The sequence below is a fragment of the Triturus cristatus genome, chromosome 8, assembly GCF_964204655.1.
Source record: "Triturus cristatus chromosome 8, aTriCri1.1, whole genome shotgun sequence".
NCBI lineage: Eukaryota > Metazoa > Chordata > Amphibia > Caudata > Salamandridae > Triturus > Triturus cristatus.
The window spans coordinates 1,327,533,963-1,327,555,229 of NC_140591.1; the positions used below are offsets into that span (position 1 = coordinate 1,327,533,963).

At 46.1% G+C, this 21,267-nt stretch overlaps 1 protein-coding gene across 3 annotated transcripts in view; it reads left to right on the forward strand.

Moving 5' to 3' along the window:
- USP25 (ubiquitin specific peptidase 25) overlaps positions 1-21,267 on the forward strand; it is a 439,609-nt gene that overhangs the window by 413,547 nt on the left and 4,795 nt on the right. The gene's annotated exons all lie outside the window — the stretch shown is intronic.

A 21,267-nucleotide genomic window follows, 5' to 3' on the forward strand; every position in this document is an offset into this window, starting at 1 on the left:
TGCTCCTATTGTCACAAGCCAGACCCATTCTTCATCTGTCAGCAACGATGTTATCGAGGAACAAGGGCCAAGTGATTCATCTGGATCCACGTTCTCTCCACTTGCACGCATGGCTCCTGAATTCCTAGAATTTAAGGCTCTTAATATTCCACAAGACTGTAGAGAAATACTTGCTAAATTCTGTGCTGAAAGCACTATCAAAACACATCGTCTGAAGTGGAAAAGATTCTGTTGCTGGTGCGGAGAAAACAATGTCCATCCGCTACAAACCCCTGCTGAGCAGATTTTACCTTCCCTCCTCTCACTAGCTAAATCAGGTCTCCCCTTTTTTTCAGTAAAGGTTCACCTGGCTGCAATTTCCCGGTACAGGAAATCTCCCCAGAGTCCTTCTCTCTGTTCATCTCCTCTCATATAACAATTCATGAGAGGCCTTTATCGCGCTTTTCCTGCAATGCGCGCGCCTCCTCCAGAGTGGAAACTCAATGTAATCCTAGCACAGTTGATGAGGCGACCATTTGAATAGATTCATAAAGCTGAGCTTAAATTTTGCACATGGAAGGTATCCCTCTTGTTAGCTCTTACTTCTGTAAGAAGAGTGAGTGAAATGCAGGCCTTTACAGTCAAGGAACCTTTCCTACACTTCACAGAGAATTACTTAGCCCTTCGAACAAATCCGAAGTTTATACCGAAAGTACCAACGCAATTTCACCTAAATGAACCGGTGATATTACAATCTTTTTCCCAAATCCATCTACTCCAGCAGAACGGAATATACATACATTGGATGTCAAAAGATGTTTGAAATTTTCTCTTAAAAAAACAAAGGAAATAAGAAAAACTGATCAGCTTCTCGTGGCCTACAGACAAGGAAAACAAGGAACCTCCGTAACAAAAGCCACGATCGTCAGATGGGTCGCATCTGCGATGCAGTTCTGCCTCGAAAAAGCTAACAAACCTCGGACAGTGAGGGCTTTAGCACAGTCCACGAGAACAGTCGCTGCATCTACAGCTTTGTTTGCGGGAGTGACATTAGACAAAATATGCCGTGCTGCGACATGGAAGAATGTCCACACGTTTAAAAAACCACTACTGCCTCCAATCTGCATAACGGAAGGAGGCAGCGGTTGGACAGGCTGTCCTTCGTCATCTTTGTAACTAAGTAAAGATTCTTTATTTTTCATAAAGGAATGCTTTTCTTTTTCTTGCTCTAATCTTAATTAGAATACGTGATCAAGTTACTGTATTTGGCAATTTGTCTCTTAATATCATTTGTGATGTATATTTGGATGGTTACGTCAACTTTCACTGTTTTAATATTTCAATATATTATAATTCTTAGCACGTGCATTGTATGAAGGATAGTGGATAACTATTGGGAGTTTAAAATTACATGTCTCCATCCTTCCGCTAACGACAGTACAATTAGGGTACTGCTTGCTATTCTGTGAAAACAAGTTACTTACCTTTCACTACAGTTATCCAGTATTGGTACCTTTCATAGATTCACATGTACCCCACCCTCCTCCCCGCGGAGTCAGTTCTCATCGATTTTGGGTATACTTACTTCCCACTTGTGCTTGGAAAATCTGAACAGCACTTGCCTCTGCTGGGAGTGTTCTAGAGGATGCTAACAGCTGATTGGATGGAACCAACCTTTGGTCCATTTTGAAAAAGGACATAGGCTACTAATGGATTGTCTTGAGACTCCCATCTCGACGACGGGAATGATTCAGGCATGTGAATCTATGAAATATACCAATACTGGATTACTGTAGTTGCAGGTAAGTAGCTTGTTTTCTTCATAATGGAGCAGGATCAAGACTTGTCTGTATATATGACTGGACTTTCTAGAGTGGTATACAGGATGAAAAATGATGGACAGGAATGTGGTCCCACGCAAATGTCAGTGGATGAGATTTTTTCAAGCATTCAATCCTTTATTTCCATCCATCACTTAATTTGTTGCACTAGATGCCCTAACTGTGAAGTGTATGTTAAGACTTGTTCTGTGCTCACTGAGCCAAAGAACTCCAACTCTATCCCACTACGTAGGTCAGAATCAGTCTGGGTTTTCTTGTGGTTCTTCCTGGAGGGGAACTTGTTTCGGCAGGTAGGGCTGGGCTGTTTCTACTGCAGGAGAACAAAGGCTGATTTCAATATAGCTGGTCTCTGTTTAGAGTGGTGCAATCAGTGAAAATTGATTGACTGCAACCCAGCCTGTGCAAACAGCACTTGCTAATAATTAGCCCAAGCATTCCATTCATCACTTCATTTGTTGCTGTAGAGGTCCAAAATTCCCTGTCAGCAGTATTGTTTTTCCAAGTTTTTTTTCTTGGTGTATTGTCATTCTCTTTTTAGAACTTTCAAACTTATTGCTCACATGTGAAGCTATATGAGTCAGACATGTAAAAAATAGTGCTATTACTGCACGTAAAATGGCTAAATAAGTGCCACTCAGCCCGTGACCAAAGCCTTTCTAATTCTAGATCCCTTTGAGCCCTGGTGGCATTAGAACTCGTTGACTCCAATTGAATGGTTTTCCCAGTAAAGGAAGTGTCCTCGATCTATTGACCACCCAGAATATCTACTGGGCCAGTAGGCACCCCTCGATGACCCTTCTTTCCCCAGTTGTCAATAGCAGGATGCCATTGCACCTCTGATCTCTGTGATATTTCTTAGTGTGGGGGAGGCTGCTTCCTCTCTTCTCATCCCCGCCGACTGCTCTGCATTATATACAGTATAATGTAGTTGCAATTGTCTCAAAGTACATCCTACTATCTCGTCATGGGTCAAGCTTAAATAACAGTTTAAAAGCAGACACCAAGGTTCATTGCAACATTTCAAATATCCTACTCCTGATTTATGTCCTGCCCGTGGCTCAAGTGGCTGTTCTTTTTCAGAGAATGTATCAGGCAAAACTAGCAACATTCTCAGTCGGTGAGGCATACTTTTGCAAGATGGCATGAGACTGCAAGAAGGGAGCTGCGGTATAATTGTTGACTAGTATTTTGGGAAGAATTGTTCTTACAGTCCCTTGGGCAAGTGGATTTACTTGTACCTTGATTTGCTTTGGCTTATCTTTAATTTTGCATAGACCTGATGGTACTGGCAATAACTGAATTTAATATGACACCATAGACAATTCAGGCAGCATCTTCCACTGGTTTGTTTTAAGGTATCCTCACCTAAAACTCTGTTGACCACTTTGCTGACTTTAGACTAGGTCTGACCCATTCAAATGGCACTTATATTTATACATGTTTAAAACCTTGAATTTATTTACTTCTTTCAAATTTTGAGCTCTTATCTTGACCAGTCAAAATCCTTCCTTCTCTGGCTTGCTCATAGAATTATTGTATAGGGCAACAAAATTAGACCTCTGTTCTGCGAGAGGTCACCCTCTAACTCGTAGTCTGTTAGTTGTATTCATGGAGAGGAAAAGTCACCGAACTGGTCTTCAATAAAGGTATAAAAGGCGGAGCCAAACATTTATTGAACGATTGACTTGCTAGATAGAGACTCTAAACCAGCGGTTCTTAACCTTTTGACTTCTGTGGACCCCTACTTCACCATTACTGGAATCCAAGGACTCCACTGAATCGTTTTTGGAATTCGAGGACCCCCACTGAGTCTTTACTAGAAGCTGGGAACCCCTGCCTAAGTATTTTCAACAATGTCAACCTCAAAACAATATGTCCAAATTCAAAAAGAAGCATTCATCAAACAAATAAACAAATAATGAAATATTGTATTTAATTTATGAATATAATCAATTGAAATTTTAATTGGAAAGTTGGAGCTTTACTAAATTCAAATGAGGCCACTCCGCATCCATACTAAATTCTGTTTGCGTGCTTGCACTGCTCCCACAAATCAATCTCAGGATAGCGACTTAACTTAAGCATCTAATTTCAAATTCTTTCACATTTACAGAATGTTGTAAAATGTTAAGTTTTACGTTTTGCTGCTTTATATATACTTTATAAATCTTATTATTTAATATTCTAAACTGTCCAAATCCCATGAATAGTTGTTTCAATCCCTAAATTAAGAACCGCTGCTCTAAACAGTTTTCAATAATTCAGTTAACAGAACTAGAGGATTGGGTGGAATTGCCCAATTCATTACCAGGTTTCCAGGCAAGATTAAGAAAAGGGAATGAAACCACCATCATAATCCTAATAAACATTTTAACTCGGAGGGCCGCCTCAATCACTCAAACCAAGCTCTATGCAGGTTTTTTTAGCCTTCAGTTCGGCATATGATATGGCAGATCATGAGTTGTCAAAACATTTAAGAAAGCGCATTTTAGGCACTCTTAGGGGCTATTCAACATCTATACTGGGATCACATTGGTATGCTTTAAAGTGGTAGCAACATTGTGATTGTTTTACAGAAGGTGGGTGCCTATGCGAGCCAAGAATGCTTATTGCCTAGATTTCGGTAATTATCGAGGTTTGGGCAAGAAAAGCAGGCACATCGTATTAATTCAGTGAGCTCCAATGGTTTCAGATGGTGCCGTTGTGTTAAATGAATTAAGCAGAAAGCTAGAAAAGTTAATGAGCAAATCCTATTGATGCATTTTTCTTTTACTGAACTCCTGCCCTCCAGCTCAAATTTGACTGGGATTCAGCTTGATCAGTATGACTTACATCATTAATGAGCAATGTTTGAGCTGCTGCCACTGAAGACTCACAGAAAATGCTGTTCTGGAAAGAGCTAACCCAAACTAACCCTGGCAACTCTTCTAGCTGTTCATCAAACCTTGATAGAACTTTAGCCAGACCTGAACTCATGGAAGACTTTATTAATGTACTATTGTAATACTTATTTTAAATACAGGGTGAAATATGGGACAAGATTTAATTACCCAATTCACATTAGAGACATATGCAACATTAAATCTGCAACTTAATCTGCATCTCACCTAAAAACAGTAGAAGGTTCAAATGTAGGACTTTCCCTCTAACTCCTCATTGCACATATACAGGCACATTGGCAAAACAGTGTAAAGCACAAATGTTACTGTGGTGTACGGTAACAAAGCTTAAACTATCTCACCTGATCTGTATCTATACTTGATTATTAATATGCAAAGAATATTTGTAGCAACCCATTTTTCGGCGACTGCAGGCCAACACAAAAAAAACATTTATTGCTTCATCGAAGGGACAGATGGAAAACTGTTCAGGTCTTTGAAAATGCTGCTTCCCTTTCTCACACAACTTCCTGTGCAGTCCTTGGAAGAGGAGAGGTCTGGTGGGTTGAGACAGCCCCAGTAAGTTTCTCGTGGTGCATGCCTGAAATGATATACCTTTCTGATGTAATTTGCCCATTAGATGTTCTGTTATCCTCTAAAGTTCTATACTTCAGCGAGACATCCCAGGCCGCATTCTAGATGGGGAACCATATCCATGGTTGTTGACTAGCCTGTGGGGCGATGGACGCTGTATGCATAAGGAAGGAGAGACTAGCATAAACTTTTAGTGATTATGGAGTTATCTCAGATTTTAAAAAAACACAATTCTATATACATATTGCTTTGTGTGATTTCTAATGTGGTCTTTTGTATATCTGTGATTGACTACTGTGATGGTTTTAAATAATCTACAGTACATTTAAGCAAATTGCAGTGTCTGGGTTGTAAAGTCTGATCCACTGGTGCTCCCTTCTGGGGTCACATTGTTTAGATTCTTGAGATCCCTGTGCCAAGTTTGATAGTCAAGGCTGTGTGTATATTAATGCTCTCCCTGACTGTAATATCAGAGAAGCTCAGTCTTTAGATAGTTAGCTGTTGCTTTATCATTATATCAAAGCATCTTTGTACATATCCCCTCTGATAACATGAGAGGGGTATTCTTGGTTGCTTCCTGATTTAGAGCACAAAGTTGTCCCGAGTGCTAAGCTGAGAGAGACGGAGGTGCAGAAAAAGAAGCCTTGTCCTGCAGAATCATGTCATGGGCTCCTTCTTTCCTTTAAATCTTTTTATAAATCTAAGCATTGCACCACACAATTTGCTCAAAAGCGTTGCATGTTTAACATTGCCCAAGAGGAAATAGATATTCTATTAAACACGCTATGAGTAATATATTTGAGAAGTATGTAATTACGCCTTGTTCCGAAGCATGGTCTCAACATGCTATCAAATGCAGAAATATCTGCACATGCTAATATAACTCAAATTAAAACCTTCCAAAATTGGGACTTATTCAAAGGGAAGGGAGAAAACAAATCTATTGTATTCGTTCAGTTTGTTAACATCACCCTTGCACTGTGCAGTATCAAGATGTTTAGTGATTTACCAAATACACATGTAAATTATTGCCAAAATTCCTAGCCACAAATTTCCGCACCTCATCAATTTGATGAAAAACAGAAGTCTACCCACCATCTAGTACCTTCAATTTTGATGTCAACGAGCCCGAAGTCTGAATTCCCATTTTCTCCAAAGTTTTTCCCAAATCCTATGATTTCAGTCTATGTTCAAAGAATCCAAATTTGCCTAGCATCATAACGGTAAGTTTCAATTCTATTAAGGACACTGAGGCGAGGATTATGCTTTTCTTTCTCCGCTTTAATAAACATAACAATTTCACAGCAGCCACGAAAAGCAATAACAAAGATTTTTCTCTTATTACAGGAAAAAACATCTCCGGAACAGCAAAAGGAACGAAAGTCTGAGAATAGACCAACTCCTATGATTCCAAAGGGTATAGTGCCCAACAATTCCTTCCATAGTGTCCATTAAGTACAGATATGCCCTCCATTTTGGCTGTCCCTCCTCTTTCTTCGCGCGAGTCACGCCATATTCCTACTGGTCTTGCTTCGTACCGTCATTCCCTAAAACAAAGCAGAGACAGCATAAGGTTTTCTAAGGACAAGCCTCTATTGGTGAAATTCAAGAACATCGTCGTCAACAAAGATTCATAGAACCCTTCAATCCAAAAGACCAGAACCTCTTAAGAGTAATCAAAAATGTGTTACTTACACATCTACGGGAGGGTTCGCACAAAACCGTGCTGTGGGAGGAGGCTCGATTTATGTTAGTTCAAACTTACCACCAACTGAGGGATGTCTGAAACCGGTTTGAAATAAAACCTCTTAAAGGTGAAATTCGAGGACCAATCCGCGGCGCACATAAAGTCCTCCAAACGGGCACCCAGAGAAAAACCTTTAGAAGCCATCACTCCTCTGGTTGAATGAACTCCAAACTGTCTTGTGTCAATGCCCGCCTCTTGCATGACCCAACGCACCCACCTGGCTATGGTGGGTGACGAGACTTTGTGCGGTTTTCTCAAGGCGATCAAAAGTTGACGCTCGCCCGGAGGGCGGAGTTCTTGAGTTGTATCCTCCTATGCCTTGAGACAGTTCACAACACATAACTTGGGGACATCCTGAAAGGCTGGGTATGAGATTGTCCGAGACAAGGACTTAGTACGGCGGCCCACAGTGAACGTTACCCCATCCGGGAAAAAAACTCTTGCCGAAATGTCCAATGCATGGACATTCGAAACCCTCTGACAGGAGACCAGACACAACAGCATGGCCAATTTGGCCGAGATTTTCTTCAGGGAAAGATACTTGTTTGGCTGCCAAGAGAGGAAGAGATTCAGACCAAATTATCATCCCATAGGGTGGAATAACGCGGTTCCGCGGGCAACAACAGGCGAATACCCCGCAGGAGCCTGCAAACACAGGGATGTTCCCCAACCAGGGCTCCCTCCGCTGGACAGTGCTCCGCCGAAACCGCAGAATGGACCACGTTAATGGAATGGTACACCAGGCCGTCCGTTGCCAATTCTGCCAGAAATTTCAAAACTGGGACAACACCTGCGACCAAGGGGTCCAAATCCCGTCAAACACCAACGCATCCACTTAGTCCAGGCGGAACAATATCGTTTGGATGTGCTGTCAGCCCAGGCCTTTGATAACGAGACTTGACCTGGTCGCAAAAGGCCTGGGAGTGACCATCGGTGCCTGAAAGCCGCCATGCCATGAGGCCATGCCATGAGGCGGAGAGGCCCCTGGGTGAGCAGAAGATGCTGCTCCCCGCTCGGACTCCGAAGAAGATGAGGAAACTGGGGGAGTAGGATTGGAGAATCCCAAGAAAGTTCCAGAATAACCAGAAACCAGACTTGAGACCTCCAATACGGCGTTACCATTGCCACCTCTGCTTTCTGTCGGCAGATCTGGGCCTCCGCTCTCAGAATCATCAAACGGAGGGAAGGCATATCCCTGCTCTGGACCCCAGTCTTGAAAGAATGCATCCGTAGCCTCCGCTAGGGGGTCCGGTCTCAAGCTGAAGAAGCGCGGGAGCTGGTGATCCAGACGGGACGCAAAAAGGTCCACTGAAAACGGTCCCCATAGATGGAGCAACCAGCTGAAGACTTGGACTTGGCTGGAATCTTTCAGATGTCTGGAATGCCAGTCCGCCACCTGGTTGGCTTGGCCCAGAAGATACTCTGCTGTCACGGATATGTGGTGTGCCAGGCAGTAGTCCCAAAAATCCTTGGCCAGATTTGCCACGGCTCGGGAGCGCGGGCCTCCCAGGTGATTGACGTAACGGACTGCTGAGACATTGTCCATTTTCAGCAGGACACACGAGCAGACTCGGTCCCTGGTCCAGCACGGACCGCAAAAGACCCCGCTAGGACTTCCAAAAAATGTATCTGCAACGCTTGTTCTTCTAGCGACCAGGCGCCTCCGGTGGAGAACTCCCGGCAGCGGGCGTCCCACCTCGACCTGCTGGCGTCTGACTCTATGACCAGGTCCGGAACTGAGCCGAAGATAGCTCTGCTGTTCCACGCTTCCATATTAGTGAGCCACCATGACATTTCTTCTTTCACCTCTTGAAAGTAGACAAACATTTCCTTAGATGATATGCTTTTAAGTGCTGCAAGCTCGATAGTGGAGGGGCTCTGGGAAGATTGCCTTGGTGGACGAGGAGAGAAGGCCCACCACCTGAGCAATCTGCCGGAGGGAGCTGTAAGTCTTGGAGATGGTCTGTCTCAGCTCGTGCTGAATCTTGGCCAATTTCCGGGAAGGCAAGCTCATGGTTGAGTTGACAGAGTCCACGACAAAACTGAGGAACACCACGCTCTGAGTAGGACTGAGGATTGATTTGTCCTCGTTGATGACAAAACCCTGTCCTTGTAAGAGAGACAGTCTGTTGTAGCTGAACAGACAACTTCACGGGGCACTGAGCCATGATCAAAATGTCGTCCAGGTAAACAATCATGCGGATGCCCTGGGCCCGGAGGAATTACACCGCCGGATGAAGCACCTTCATGAAGCACCAGGGCACAGATGAAAGACCGAACGGAAGGGCGTTGAACTCGAACCCTTGATCCCGCCAGCAAAACTGAAGAAACCGCCGATGCGGTGAGTGGATAGGGACTACCAGGTAAGCATCCTTGAGGTCCAGCCTCACCATCCAATCTGACGGTAATAGAACATCCTGGAGGAGATGGATCCCCTCCATCTTTAAATGCCGGTACAACAACCAACCGTTGAACTCTTTGAGGTTGATTACCAGCCGGCATCCCCCATTGGTTTTATCCACCCAAAAAATATTGCTGAGGAACCCGTTGGGATGCAGTGCCGAACGACAAATGGCCCCTTTGCAAAGCAGCGCGACGACCTCTTCGTCGACCAGCTGTGCATCGGCAACGTAAAAGGCGATGAGGTGAGGGAAAACCTGCTGGTGCAGGTGATCGTAAAACTCTATGCGAAAGCCTTGGATGGTCTGCAAGACCCAAGCGCCGTGGAAGGCCGCCAGACGGCCCCCAATACAAACTTGTGATGCAGGCAATACACTTACCACTGGAACCACCGCCGCCGGCGTTGTTTTTGAAGCCACCACGGCCCCTGGAACTGTTGCCCTCTTGTGGGGTTAAAGTTTGTGTAATTTGCGGTGGAGTTAAACTGTCCACGCCCGGAGCCTTGTCCCCTGTTGGGATTGTGTTGACCACCGCAGCCGGTCGAGCGGTCCCTGCCACGACCGGCCCAGTGGGGAAAAACTGGTCTGGAAAACACTCTTTATGTTGGACTGAGCCTTGTCCAATGAGATAAAAGTAGCACCGAATTTCCCTAACAAAAGAGTCCCCAAAGAGGCCCCCCTACGCAACTACCCCGGCCTCCGAGGAGGTCAAATCGCCCAGCTTCGGGTCTAACTTGATCAATAGAGCGTGCCGGCGCTCCGTCGAAAGGGCGCAGTTGGCATTGCCCAAAAAGATTATTGCACATTGAGCCCAATTGGAGAGCACTTTAGGCGAGATGGTGGACCCCGTCACCTTAACCTCCTCTGCCATATCTAATATTTTCGTAAGAGGTCCTATTGCGTCTAACAACTTGTCTTGGCAGGAACGCCAAGAATGATCAATCCCCTTCCGGGTGTCTTTTATGTATTTGGCCAAAAAATTGACCCTCTTGGAGTCCAACTCTGGGGTGAAGGTGACTTTTCCCTCTAACGTGGGACACAGACACTCTGCTCTCAAGCACCCCCTAGCCGCCTTTTCCAGGGGCTCGCGGAGGCGGCCGGCCACAAACTTGGCCACCTTATCCCCAGGGTCCCAGGCTGCTGACCGAAGATGAATAATTACATCCGGGTCCAGCATGCCTGAACTGTCCTGCGGCAGATATGCAGAAGTGGAAGCTGGGTGCCAAGACCGCGAAGACCCCTCATCATCATCGTCATCTGTATCATCCGGCGAATCCCCGACAGGGGGTGGTGTAGCTGGCGCAGGGGCCTCAAGGGGCTCTTGCACTGGGGGTGTGGGGGAAACCACTTTAGCCAAACAAGTGCTTTTGAGGTGCTCAAATGCACCCTTATGCACCCCTTGCACTTTATCAGGACCACTCTCTGGACAACCCTTCTTTGGAGGCGTAGGCCTCTCCCCGGGCGCTGTGGTAATAGGGATCGGGGCCAAGTGGGCTTGCTCCAATTTGGCGCACTCCTGAACTATTCGATCTGAAAGGCGCTGTTCAATGGGGCCCACAACCTCATTCACACACCTGTATATGGAGGAGTCAACCGTGTCAAAGAAATCATCATCATTGGAGAGGTACTCCTGGTAAACCTCCTCCTCATAAACATCATCATGCTCCATTTAAACAGAAGAAAAACGCAATATGGACCTCCACCAGGGCGTGAATGATTTATACTGCCGGGAAAATACAGGCCCCAGAGGGGCGTTCAGGTGAGACAGTAGAAGGGGACAAGGCTTGCGACAGTCCGTCTCCCGCAACTGAGGAGACAGCTACGCAGGAGCAACGAGACGTGCAAGTCCCCATAGCGGCCGGTACAAGCGCCGCAAGATAAATGGCGGACGCATAAGGAGCGGTAACGCTCCTGCAGCCATCAGGGGCTCTGAAATTGAAATATTAAGCAATCAGAGGGCACAGTAACATCAAACAAAGCCCCTGGCTCCGTCCATAAAGGAGAGAAGAGCGCTGGGCCGCATTCCACAATTAGCAAGTAGTAAAAACGCTTCAGAACAAGTCAATAAAACATTTTTGGAACACTTAGAAAACATCGACTTAACTGGCTGTGAAGCAGGTAAGAAAGTGGGACAGCCAAAATGGAGGGCATATCTGTACTTAATGAACACTATGGAAGGACTTGTTGGGCAATATACCCTTTGGACTCATGTGAGTTGTAGTCTATTCTCAGACTTTAGTTCCTTTTGCTGTTCAAGAGATGTTTTTTCCTGTAATATTAAGAGAAAACCTTTGTTGTTGCTTTTCGTGGCTGCTGTTAAATTGTTATGTTTATTAAAGCAGAGAAAGAAAAGCATAATCGGAGCCTCCGGTCCTGACAGAATTCAGAGCTCATGTCTAAGAAGAGCAACACCCTATAACCACCCTAAGATCATTTATACCCAGGCCTCCAGTGTTAGCGGAAGCATTCTCTAGAGTAGACACTTTGAGCTTAAGTATTGTGTTAATTCATTATCACCTCATTGAAAACCCTTAATGACACTCTTGAATAGCAATAACTTTTCAATCACTTTTTCCTTGTTATTATTGTCATTCGTTTCCCATATTAGTTAAATGGGTCTTCGTTCTCACAGTTTACTCTTCTCCTTGTGCGATGCAAAAGCCATCAATCAATTTTCAGTGTTTTCTATCGTCCTGTGGAGGTCTTCCAGAGCAGCCGTAAAGGCTTTTTCACCTTTCAGCAGACCTGCTATAGCCCCATCTCAGTTTTCAAAAGCTCTCGTGGTCTGAGCGTAATTCACCAGTACTTTTGTGAAAATCCCACTTCACTGCTTGTTGTTTAGGCTTCTTTTCAAAAGGTCAGCCATATCTGCAATTCTGCATGACACAGCTGAAAATGATGGTAACCCCAGAAAGGAAAAAGGAAAAAGGAGACTCCTGTCATTCAGTCCTTCATAGTCCCACCTTTAATCCATTATTCTTTCAGTGTCTAAAGAAGGAAACTGAACACGAGAAAATGTGATGCTGGCTAAATGTGTCACAAATGGCAGGGACCACTAGGCAGCTGTTAGTTTCCTATCAATGCACTGACAGCCCCCAAGCCCTGCACCCCCTGACCGTGTTCTCTGTTTGCAGCTCCCCTGATCTCAAAGCAATGCCGGCTCCTGTAGGAGGCGGAGGCCTTGCAGGGACCGCGGGAGCCTTGAACCTCCCCCGCGGTCACCAACGTTTCAAGAGTGGGTTCCCTAGGTAGGACCAGGGCACCCACACTACAGGCTGGGCCCCGGGGATGGGGTCCCCGGGCCGAAATCGGCCCTGGATGGGAGACTGCATGGCCCACCTGCCTTGTTTAAAAAAGAGAAAAAAAGGGAGGCCCTGGGGGATGGAGTAAAAAAGAACAGATGATGGGCGGAATGCTGAATTAATCAAACATTCACCCCCAGTCACACATCTGGGTTAAATCCATCATTTTTTTGCACGCCACGCCATTCCAGTTTAGACCCAGCCGTTTGCAAATCAGTCTTGACCCTGATCTCCATGGGAACAGTCCAGCCCAAACTGCCAGGCCTTCTGTGGACCAGAAACAAGCATCCCGGGACCAGTTTCAGGGTAACACCCCTCATCAGCCAGGCTAGTTTGAATCTGGTGGCATTGCGAGCGCTGGACTCGCGTCTGAGCATACCCTTCCCACTTAGGGCAACAAATGCAAAAAGAACAGATAATGGACGGAATGCTGAATTAATCAAACATTCACCCCCATGGGGTCCCCGAGGCTAAAAATTATATTAATTAAGGGGTCTAAAATGCTCCAGGGAAGGAGGGCTACCACTGTGTTTTAAAACGTTTGTGTTAATTATATACCAAGGTGTATTCGTGAATCAGTGGGTGTGCTTGATTGGATAATTCAGTGGGTGTGTGACTAACTGTTTAAGTGAGTGATTAGGTGTCTCAGTGAATGTATGGGTGAGCGACTGGTTGTGTGAATGTCTGCATCGGTCTGTCAGTTGGTGCCTAAGTGGCTGTATGAGTGTGTGAGTGGGTATGTGAGTTTCTGTATGGGTGAACGATTGGTTGTCTGAGTACATCAAGGCAGAGTGTTCGTACCCACCTGCGCTCTTTGCACTGGCTCCCAGTTGAATCTTGTCTGAAATTCAAAATACTGTCTATCGCGCATCGGGACCTTTATGGCCTAGGCCCTATTTATTTGCAGAAGAGGTTTGCCTTCTACATACCAGGGAGACAGCTGCGCTCGTCTGCGCAGCTGCTGATACAGACCCTGAGGTTCAATCGCCAAAGACTTGGTGGGAATTCCTTTGTGCGGAAAGCTGGTCTGGCCTACAACATGCTGCCCTTGGCTCTTTGGGGCACCCAGGATCCACTGTTTAACAAAAAACTAAAAACGTTGCTATTTTAGTCTCTGATTTGTGTGCATTTTTCTCTTTCTGAAGCAAGTGCCGGGACACTTTCGAGTAGCCGTGCGCTGTATAAATTAAAAGAACATCACATAACATAACCTCTATGGGTGTCTGAGTGTCTATATGGGTGGGTGATGAGTGAGTGGTTAAGTCAGTGGCTTTATGGGTTAGTGAGTGTGAGTGCGAGTGTGGAGGTTGTATGGGTGAGTGAGTTTTGGTATGGCTGTATCACTTAGTCCATTTGTCAGTGGTATATGGATGAGTAACTGGATATGTGAAAGGCAGTATAGGCGAGTGATGTGTTATATGAGTGATTATATGGGTGAGTGAATGTGAGAGTGGCTGTATGGGTGAGTGCGTGACTATAGGTGAGTGAGTATGTGTTAGTATCTGTATGAGTGAGTGAGTGTGTAACTGTATGGTTGAGTAAGTGGCTGTGTGATTGACTGTATAGGTGAGTGAGTAGCTCTATGGGTGACTGACTCTGTGTGTGAGTGGCTGTATGGGTTTGAGAGAATATGTCAGTGGCTGTATTAGTGAGTGCGTGGATGAGTGGGTGTATTGGTGAGTGAGTGGATGTGTTTGTTGATCTATGAACCAGTGAGTGGCTGTGTAAGTACTGGTATGGGTGGGTGAATGGGTTTGAGAATGGTAGTGTGAAAATTAAATTGTGTGCATGAAAGGTTATATGGGGGCAAGAGTGGATGCGTCTGATTCTTTGGATGATGCCATCAGTGATATTATCAGTGATGTCACTGACCATGTCATGAGTTGTGTAATATGTGAGGGCATGCACAGTGCATTGCAGGGGCATGAGTTACAGGTAGCCAACTTACTAGAACTGCTGAATTTCAATGGTTTTTGTATGAGTGAAACCTGACCCTAATTAGAACGTATCTGTAAACTTTTTTTCAGTGAATTTCTAAGATTTTTTTAAATGCTAATTCCTAACTATAATGCCCCTGTACTCCTACAACCTACTTACTATAGGAAAATGGCAACATTCTATTCGCAATAATATTTGGCGCCGATTGATGAATCTTCGTGAAAGTTTCAAAACTCATTCTTTATTGAGGTCAGCTCCTATGTTGAAAAGTTGGGGGAGAAAAAAGGGGGGTCCCAAAGCATGTTAATTTCCATAGGAAACTTTAGACAAGGCTACAGGTCGAACGGGTGTACGGAATTACCCCAAATTTGGCAGGGAGAAGGGTCTTGGTCTAGAAAGCACGCTTTTGTTTATTTGGTGTAAATCCGTTCAGTAGTTTTTGAGAAATATCGAAATTTACAGATATCAATATTTGGGAATTCTGCCATCTGATTGGCTGAGGCGTTACGAGTACGAGCTTGCTGCTGATTGGCTGTGAGCGCTATGAGTGTTTGCAACTAGGAAGTGTTGGCTGCCATTTTGTGATTTCGTTGAAGTGAGTAAGGGGGAAAAAGGGCGAAACAAGTGGGAAAGAGGAGGGTAGGAGCACTGTAACCTCTGTGTGGTGTTTAGGGTGTGCTATAGAGGGGGTGCGAAGTGAACTAATCATACCTACCGGTGTGAAAGTGCTAGGCTACGAAAATGAAGTGAGGTATTGCGTAGTCTGATGATAAGGTGAGCTGCTGCGGGAGTTGTGGATGAAAGCGCGAGTCTAAATTGTGTGTCTTATGCTGTGAAGTCATGTGCCCTGGCTGCTGCAGCACACCTGTGGAAGTAGTGTCAGCATGTGTTTATACCTACTAGGACGAACTACTGACTCCTACTGGTTTGAAAGTCCTGGGGTACGGAAAATATGTGCGGTATTGTCTAGTCTCATGGTGCTAAGCTGAGGTGCTGCCGGAGTCGGGGATCAAAGCGTGAGTCCAAACTGTGTGACATATGCTGTGAAGTCATGTGCTCTGGCCGCTGTGCCACATCTGTCAAGTAGTGTCAGCATGTAGTTATACCTACTCGGAGGAACTTTTGTTTTGAACATTGTAACTTGTGTATGGTGCTTAGGGGGTGTTATACAGGGAGTGCGAATGTAAATTTGCGCGTATCAAATCAATACGGTATTTGTAAAGCGCAAACTACTCACCCCTATGGGTCTGAAGGCCCTCGAGGCCGGCTTGGAAATTATGTGAGCTATTAAGTGAACTATTGCCCAGAGTCACATGGTGCTGAGCTGAGGTGTCCAAAGGTGTCCTTCAGAAGCATTTCCAAACCTACCCCAGTCAATGTGCCTAGGTCATTTCCACCACAATGCACAATCATGAGGTCAGGGTGTGGAAGATGCAAAGAGGTTTTAACCAAAGGTAGCAATTGGTGCAACTTCAGTCTTCTCTGTGTAAACCATTTAATGTCCACATTTTGTAAACCTAGGTCTAAGTCAATACGTCTGTGTTCTGCATACCTCTTCCACCTGAAAATATAGCTATGTCCTATGATCCACACTACCATTTTGAAGGTATGGTTGGAATGTATGGAAAGATGTCTGTAGCTCATGCAGTTCCTTGGTAGAATAAGAGATATGTTTAAAGATGGGTGAAGTACTTTTTTTTGCCATACAAAACGATACGTGTTTGGGAGATGAAAAGCATTCTGTTTTTAAAAGAAGGGTGCACATTTGTTTTGTGGAAAAGCATCTTTGTGATTGGTTAAGAAAAAGCAGTTTCAACGTGGAGTACATATCATCATAGGATAAAATTTGCTCAAGTGAACCACAGCTGCTACTTGCATTTGGAAGGTACTGTTCGAACTTAAAACAATTGTGAACTTTTAACCTGCACGTGCCGTTAAATGTTCGAAAATGTTGCAAAAAAATATCGTTAAGTTTAAAAAAAATTGATGAACTTTTAACCTGCACGTGTTGTAGAATGTTCTAGAAAGAGTGTTGATAGAATACATTGCACTTCTGACTGTGGTGTTGATTATTAAAAAAAACGGTTTATATGGAAAATTAAAAAGAAACCAATAGATAAGTTTTGAAACCTAAAAGAATCAAGGAACTATTCTAATTTGTTCTTTACATGTGTTTGTGTGGAGCAACAAAATTATAGACTCAACAGCACCAGGAAGAGGAAGAAGCAGGGAGTGGGGGGGACGGGGGGAGATGGGCAGAATGGCACACATGCACAATTAAGTACAGCACAAGTATAGACAAACAATGGCCAAAATGAAACACAACAACAAGGAGCACAAGTCACACAACCCACCAACATCACACCACTGAACGAGCGTAGAAGTGAAAACCACGCTGCATTCATACAGGATGTGTACAAAGGCCGCTTGTTGGTGTTGTGGGATGTCTGCGACTGTGGTCATCATAGATGAGATGCCCAATACGTGGCACATGGGCAAGTTCACTGTGTTACATTGCCAAACAGCTGCTTCTCCCTCTCACAAGCCCCCACACATTTCTACGGTGCGCTTTTGTATCTTGTGCACTCGTACGGCACACCATTGTAATGCCTATTCACGCATGTCCTGCTACATTCCAACTACACCATCACTGTGCCGTTTGGAGGTGGTGCATGGCACTTTACAACATCGAGTGCTGCGGCCTTTGTGGCAGGCCACTCCAGAACAGAGAGACACACTTACCGCACTTCCTGTACACGGACAAGTCTGAGACACCCTGTTCCCCTTGCCGGATAGGCACACCCCTGTGCTGATCTGTGTACTCCGGACCAGCACACGCCGGTTGTGCATGCAGGAGGATGCATGCGTAGCTACATGTCTAGGCTCACTGCCAACGCTGAGGTGATAGCACACTGTGATGTTGCAGGGCTGGTGCCTATCATGCTAATACAATGACCAAAGGGACACACTTGCTCAGATGCGGATTTGGGGGGCGTTGTCGGTCCCGGAGTTGTTCTGAAGAGTCTTGTGACCCTCATGGGTATCCCTGTATCATGCGCATTGACTCTATGGCACCTGTGGGTGTTCTGCTGTGGCTCTTGGCTGTGTTCCCTTTCATGGTGCAGGTAGTCGTCCTGCTTAACACCATCAGAAAGCAGGTGTAAAATCCCTGGTGCTAATGTGGCTTATCGCCGGAATTTGTTTTGCATTGCAGTTGGTGTGAAAGTTGTGATGTGATTTTTTGCATGTGCAGGACAATATACGAACTGGGCAGTGTATCTCGTCAAGATCCAGCACCTGACACCCGATTCCCTATCAATGTAAATACAATGAGGTTTTGTAAATGATTTATTGTGTACACTGTGAGTGCAGCCACTACGTCAGTGCAAATCAATACATGATTTTAGTATTTAGACTAAATCGCAAAGGTGCACCTCGTGTCTTTTTGCACGGGAACAGCTAGTCTGCATTTCATTATCAGCACTTTAATGGAAGTAAAGTTGAGATAAATCTAACACACTATTCAGAAGTTGGTGGAAACTGCAGGCATCACCAGTATTCCCGCGATAAGCCCTCCAAAATTTAAGACCATGGTGGACTTAATCAAATAACAGTAATAATAACAAGAAAGAGTTACACAGCAGTTAAGAAAACAACCAGAAACGTTATAAAAAATGTTTTTCAAACTTTATTTTTTTATTAACATATATCAACGATAAAGTAATAAACAAAATGTATCAAAAAAATACAAAATAACAAGGTTGAACACTGCTATGCGGACCATGGATATGGACGACAGAGCCTGGAAAATAAAGCACAAAATAAGGACGTGTGTAATGCGCATATCAAAGGAGAGAGACATAGAGAAAAAGAGAAGAGCGAGAGACACTGCCACCCCTGCGTATCCATGAGCAAATAATTACCTAGTGCCACCGGAGTGTGCAGCAGTAGGCACTCCACATCCCCCATCAAAACTCTGCGCATCCCAGATATGTCGCTGAGTCCTGAGTCATGAATGGCGGAGACCACATCTTCTCCACGGCCCGGCAGATATCACACATGTCGCTGAGTTATCAATGGCGGGGACCACATCAGCTTTTGGGGACGCTAAGCCTGTGGAAGTTAAGTTCGTGCCATGTGGTGGTAGGCCCCTGATGGCCATATGAGCTTCGGGTGGCACTAACCCTGTGCATGTGAAGTCCGCATCAAGGGGGTGGAAGGCCCCTGAGGGCTATACAGATTAGGGTGCGAGTAACCTTCTGCGCAAGTTTTGAAAGACTGTTTATGGTTGAGACACGTGGAGCGTCCGGCATCTAGTCAGCACCGGCAATAAAGGATGTGACGTTGTCGATCTATTATATTTGCGTGGTCACATGCTCAGTTACACATGTGGGATCGGCTTGTGTTGAACAGGGTTAGTTGGCACCACGTGTCGTCAGTCTTCCGCAGTGTAGGCCGGAGGCAGTGGTCAGCAAAGGCCCACAGGCAGGTGACGTTGACTTGAGCTGCATGTGTTGATTGGGAGCATGTGGTCTTATTAAACCATTATAGTGTCTTACACATTTGTGTCGCTACTAATCTTGAATTGTGAACCGTGTAACCTCAGTGTAGGGCGGAGGCAGTGGTCAGGATGGGCGCACAGCTACGTGGCAATGATTTATGGTGCAGTGAGTTAGTAGCACCTGAAGCGCACAGTGTGTGTGCACCTTGCGATGATGCGTGGTCTGGGCGGGCCGCACTGGAAGCAAAGTGTCTTGCGAAATGGACTGTGACATCTGCAATCACTGCTGCATCTGAATTGTGAGCGCTGCTGTCCGCAATGTAGATCAAAGGCAGTAGTCGGTACAGACATAAGTCTGCGGTGCTGTGCCGCTGGGGTCAAAGGGGGCCTGTGTCGAGGAGGCCCGCGGTTATGGCGGCAGCCACGTGCCAGGGTGAGGGCTGCCGCTGTGACAGACTTGTTGGTCTTCCCTCAGGTGAACCACGCCTAGGGCCTGGCCTATATTCATGTACGTTGGAGCAGCCCACTCCGCTTCTGCTTCCAGGGGGGGGGACAACACAGCTACATGACAGAGATCTTCCCCACTGCCTGAGGTAACATGGCTGCGTCCACTGTGCACTACACTACACTACAAGTATCAACAGTATATCTCCACATGGAGAGGTTTGTGCTTTGCATAGTGACGTCTGTGCAGCACATCAGCGTTACACTTAGCATTGTGTGCTTTATTGTTGAACGGTGGCTTGCCTCCTTCATATATAGTTGGTTGCCACATCTCCCAACATTCAGCTATTGTGGGGCTGAGGGCCATGGTGTTTTGGGAAGGTCCGTTGTCCTGTTTTGCGCTGCCTTGGTGGTAGTAGTTTTGCGCTCTCACTGAACGACTGTGCCGTGCTGTGCTGCGAGCGTGAAGGGAGGACGTCGGATCATTGCCCACAGCCCCGCTCGGAAAAAAAGACCCGCTAAGTCTCGCCCCGTTCGCAAAAAAGCCCTGCCAAGCCCGCTAAGTCTCGCCAGTGCCTCGACATCGCCGTGGCACTTCTTACAGAAGCGGAGTGAGGTTGCGTGGAGCGTGGGGCTGATCAGAGAGTGGGTTGCTGACTGTTGCTGACACTGTAACTATTGCTGGAAAGGCTGGAAAAGCGGGAAAGGTGCCGTCTTGTCATCCAGCCAGATACTTAACACTGCGGCGAGCAGCTGCTGCCGTTGGGGTGTGGATTTCACCAGACCCCACACGCTCTCTCTCATGAAGGCTCTCGGTCCCCTCCGCAAGTTGCCGCAGGAAGGAGGTGTGGCTGATTGAGCCAAGCAAAGGTGAGGGGCAGTGGGGGTTGTATTGCAGCGGCTGCTCTGGGAGCATTTGGCGGTCATTTGGCGTTTGATTGTAACTGTGACTGGATGGGAGTGAGGAGGATGCAGGAGACAGCGGGAAGTGAGCCCTCCACACCGCGGATCGTGAACTGAACCGCTAACCGCGAAGCCGCATTGGGAGGCTTCGCGGGAGGGCTGCAGGTAGCACCAGCGAGCTCATTTGAGGCTCGGAACCGCAAACCACAAAAGTACCGCGGACCGGGAGCTGAGCTGCACTGGGAGCCGTGGAAGACTACAGGAAGCGCCAGTGAGTCCCGGTAAGGCTCATTGACCCATAGTGATCACTGTGGCTCGTTGGGAGGCCCTGCCGCTTTTTCCTGCAGTGTTCTGGTGCGAGTGGTGTCTCCCCTTTCCTGGTGCTGCAGGCTGCTGTGGACCCGCTGCCACTGCGTGCTGGCTTGTTCCATTTACCCGGCTGATCCTTGAGGTCGGCTTGGTGTGTGTCTTGAAGGGGGGTGCGAGATCGCGCTCTTTTTCGTGACCTGCCTCAACCTCTGCCTCCTGCTAGCGGCGACAAACTGGTTACGGATTGCCCTGGTGGTGATTGGTGTTTTGTTTTCCTCTGTTCTTTGTGTGCCGATTGAGACCGGGACTGCGAGGATCAGCAGCCTGATAATTACCCCCAGCTGGTTTCTCTTCCCGCTCTCCAGCTGTAGCTTATTGAGACACACTGATTTTATGCGCTGCCAGGGTTCCGTTTTAGCCCTGTTTTAGAC